This window comes from Lampetra planeri, unplaced genomic scaffold (genome assembly GCF_965212315.1).
Source record: "Lampetra planeri unplaced genomic scaffold, kcLamPlan1.2.h2 scaffold_640, whole genome shotgun sequence".
Classification (NCBI taxonomy): Eukaryota; Metazoa; Chordata; class Hyperoartia; order Petromyzontiformes; family Petromyzontidae; genus Lampetra; species Lampetra planeri.
This window is the reverse complement of record NW_027615463.1, coordinates 15001-20000: the sequence shown is the minus strand read 5'-3', so window position 1 is coordinate 20000 and position 5000 is coordinate 15001. Positions and strand designations below refer to the sequence as shown.

At 10.4% G+C, this 5000-nt stretch overlaps 1 protein-coding gene across 4 annotated transcripts in view; it reads right to left on the bottom strand.

Moving 5' to 3' along the window:
* Positions 1-5000, bottom strand: part of LOC144741654 (uncharacterized) — a 30147-nt gene that overhangs the window by 14632 nt on the left and 10515 nt on the right. The gene's annotated exons all lie outside the window — the stretch shown is intronic.

Genomic DNA, 5000 nt, shown 5'->3' with positions numbered 1-5000 from the left:
AAATAATAAAACATAATAAAATAATAAAACATAATAAAATAATAAAACATAATAAAATAATGAAACATAATAAAATAATAAAACATAATAAAATAATGAAACATAATAAAATAATATAACATAATAAAATAATAAAACATAATAAAATAATAAAACATAATAAAATAATAAAACATAATAAAATAATATAACATAATAAAATAATAAAACATAATAAAATAATAAAACATAATAAAATAATAAAACATAATAAAATAATAAAACATAATAAAATAATGAAACATAATAAAATAATAAAACATAATAAAATAATGAAACATAATAAAATAATAAAACATAATAAAATAATAAAACATAATAAAATAATAAAACATAATAAAATAATAAAACATAATAAAATAATGAAACATAATAAAATAATAAAACATAATAAAATAATAAAACATAATAAAATAATAAAACATAATAAAATAATAAAACATAATAAAATAATAAAACATAATAAAATAATAAAACATAATAAAATAATAAAACATAATAAAATAATAAAACATAATAAAATAATAAAACATAATAAAATAATAAAACATAATAAAATAATAAAACATAATAAAATAATAAAACATAATAAAATAATAAAACATAATAAAATAATAAAACGTAATAAAATAATAAAACATAATAAAATAATAAAACATAATAAAATAATAAAACATGATAAAATAATAAAACATAATAAAATAATAAAACATAATAAAATAATAAAACATAATAAAATAATAAAACGTAATAAAATAATAAAACATAATAAAATAATAAAACATAATAAAATAATAAAACATGATAAAATAATAAAACGTAATAAAATAATAAAACATAATAAAATAATAAAACATAATAAAATAATAAAACATGATAAAATAATAAAACATAATAAAATAATAAAACATAATAAAATAATAAAACATAATAAAATAATAAAACGTAATAAAATAATAAAACATAATAAAATAATAAAACATAATAAAATAATAAAACATAATAAAATAATAAAACGTAATAAAATAATAAAACATAATAAAATAATAAAACATAATAAAATAATAAAACATAATAAAATAATAAAACATAATAAAATAATAAAACATAATAAAATAATAAAACATAATAAAATAATAAAACATAATAAAATAATAAAACGTAATAAAATAATAAAACATAATAAAATAATAAAATATAATAAAATAATAAAACATAATAAAATAATAAAACATAATAAAATAATAAAACATAATAAAATAATAAAACATAATAAAATAATAAAACGTAATAAAATAATAAAACATAATAAAATAATAAAACATAATAAAATAATAAAATATAATAAAATAATAAAACATAATAAAATAATAAAACATAATAAAATAATAAAACATAATAAAATAATAAAACATAATAAAATAATAAAACGTAATAAAATAATAAAACATAATAAAATAATAAAACATAATAAAATAATAAAATGTAATAAAATAATAAAACATAATAAAATAATAAAACATGATAAAATAATAAAACATAATAAAATAATAAAACATAATAAAATAATAAAACATAATAAAATAATAAAACATAATAAAATAATAAAACATAATAAAATAATAAAACATAATAAAATAATAAAATGTAATAAAATAATAAAACATAATAAAATAATAAAACATAATAAAATAATAAAACATAATAAAATAATAAAACATAATAAAATAATAAAATATAATAAAATAATAAAATATAATAAAATAATAAAACATAATAAAATGATAAAACATAATAAAATAATAAAACATAATAAAATAATAAAATATAATAAAATAATAAAACGTAATAAAATAATAAAATGTAATAAAATAATAAAACATAATAAAATAATAAAACATAATAAAATAATAAAATGTAATAAAATAATAAAACATAATAAAATAATAAAACATAATAAAATAATAAAACATAATAAAATAATAAAACATAATAAAATAATAAAATATAATAAAATAATAAAACATAATAAAATGATAAAACATAATAAAATAATAAAACATAATAAAATGATAAAACATAATAAAATAATAAAACATAATAAAATAATAAAACATAATAAAATAATAAAACGTAATAAAATAATAAAACATAATAAAATAATAAAACATAATAAAATAATAAAACATAATAAAATAATAAAACATAATAAAATAATAAAACATAATAAAATGATAAAACATAATAAAATAATAAAACATAATAAAATAATAAAACATAATAAAATAATAAAACGTAATAAAATAATAAAACATAATAAAATAATAAAACATAATAAAATAATAAAACATAATAAAATAATAAAACATAATAAAATAATAAAACATAATAATATAATAAAACATAATAAAATAATAAAACATAATAAAATAATAAAACATAATAAAATAATAAAACATAATAAAATAATAAAACATAATGAAATAATAAAACATAATAAAATAATAAAACATAATGAAATAATAAAACATAATAAAATAATAAAACATAATAAAATAATAAAACATAATAAAATAATAAAACATAATAAAATAATAAAACATAATAAAATAATAAAACATAATAAAATAATAAAACATAATAAAATAATAAAACATAATAAAATAATATAATATATTATTTTATTATATTTATTACAAAATAAACATAATAAAATGATATTATATTACTTTATTATATTTATTATAAAATAAAACATAATAAAATAATATAATAATTTTATCAACGATAAAATAATAAAATAATAAAACATAATAAAATAACAGAATATATTATAATATTTATTATAAAATAAAACATAATAAAATAACAGAATATATTATAATATTTATTATAAAATGAAACATAATACAATAGTATATTATTTTAATAATAATAAATTAATAAAAGTTAAACGTAATAAAATAATAAACCATAACAAAATAATATAATATATTATTTTATTAACTATTATATTTTATTATTTTTATTTTATAAAAAATATATTATATTTTGTGTTATATTATTGCATGATGCTTAATTTTTATTATTTTTATTTTATACAAAATATATTATATATTTTGTTATATTATTTTACGATGCTTAATTTTTATTATTTTTATTTTATAAAAAATATATTATATTTTGTTATATTATTTCACGATGCTTAATTTTTATTATTTTTATTTTATACAAAATATATTATATATTTTGTTATATTATTTTACGATGCTTAATTTTTATTATTTTTATTTTATTAAAAATATATTATATTTTGTGTTATATTATTTTACGATGTTTAATTTTTATTATTTTTATTTTATAAAAAATATATTATATTTTGTTATATTATTTCACGATGCTTAATTTTTATTATTTTTATTTTATACAAAATATATTATATATTTTGTTATATTATTTTACGATGCTTAATTTTTATTATTTTTATTTTATTAAAAATATATTATATTTTGTGTTATATTATTTTACGATGTTTAATTTTTATTATTTTTATTTTATTAAAAATATATTATATTTTGTTAAATTATTTCACGATGCTTAATTTTTATTATTTTTATTTTACAAAAAATATATTATATTTTGTGTTATATTATTGCATGATGCTTAATTTTTATTATTTTTATTTTATACAAAATATATTATATATTTTGTTATATTATTTCATGATGCTTAATTTTTATTATTTTTATTTTATTAAAAATATATTATACATTTTGTTATATTATTTCACGATGTTTAATTTTTATTATTTTTATTTTATAAAAAATATATTATATTTTGTGTTATATTATTTCACGATGTTTAATTTTTATTATTTTTATTTTATAAAAAATATATTATATTTTGTTATATTATTTCATGATGCTTAATTTTTATTATTTTTATTTTATAAAAAATATATTATATTTTGTGTTATATTATTTTACGATGTTTAATTTTTATTATTTTTATTTTATAAAAAATATATTATATTTTGTTATATTATTTCATGATGCTTAATTTTTATTATTTTTATTTCATACAAAATATATTATATTTTGTTATATTATTTTACGATGCTTAATTTTTATTATTTCATTACTTCCCTTCTACGTCACTTTACCGAAAGAACCAAGAAGATGCTTCAAATCGCTTTAAACTATTGTCAACTATTGTATTTTATTGTGTTTCATTTTTATTATTTTATTATTTCCCTTTGTGAGAATTGTATTTTATTGTGTTTCATTTTTATTATTTTATTATTCCCCTTTGTGAGAATTGTATTTTTTTATGTTTTATTTTTTATTATTTTATGATTTCCCTTTGTGAGAATTGTTTATTATGTTTTATTTTTTATTATTTTATGATTTCCCTTTGTGAGAATTGTATTTCATAATGTTTTATTTTTATTATTTTATTATTTCCATTCTACGTGATGACTTTACCGAAAGAACCAAGAAGATGAATCCCTGCAGTCACGAAAGCTTTCAATTGTATTTCATAATGTTTTATTTTTATTATTTTATTATTTCCCTTTGTGAGAATTTTTTCATTTAATGTTTCATTTTTATTATTTTATGATTTCCCTTTGTGAGAATTGTATTTTATTATTTTAATTTTTATTATTTTACTATTTCCCTTCTACATGATGACTTTACCGAAAGAACCAAGAAGATGAATCCCTGCAGTCACGAAAGAAGCTTTACCTCGAAAAATCAACATCATTATTAATAATTATTTTTTTTTTAAACATTTTTCCTTTATTAGAAAAAAAAAATATGATTGTTAAAAACATTAACAATATAATTTGGAATAATCATCATCATTCTACGCCCCACGTTTTCTGAACCCCAGAGGGACTGTGAGATAGACACACACACACACACAACAACCGCCATTCGCCACTAGGTGGCGGTGACGTC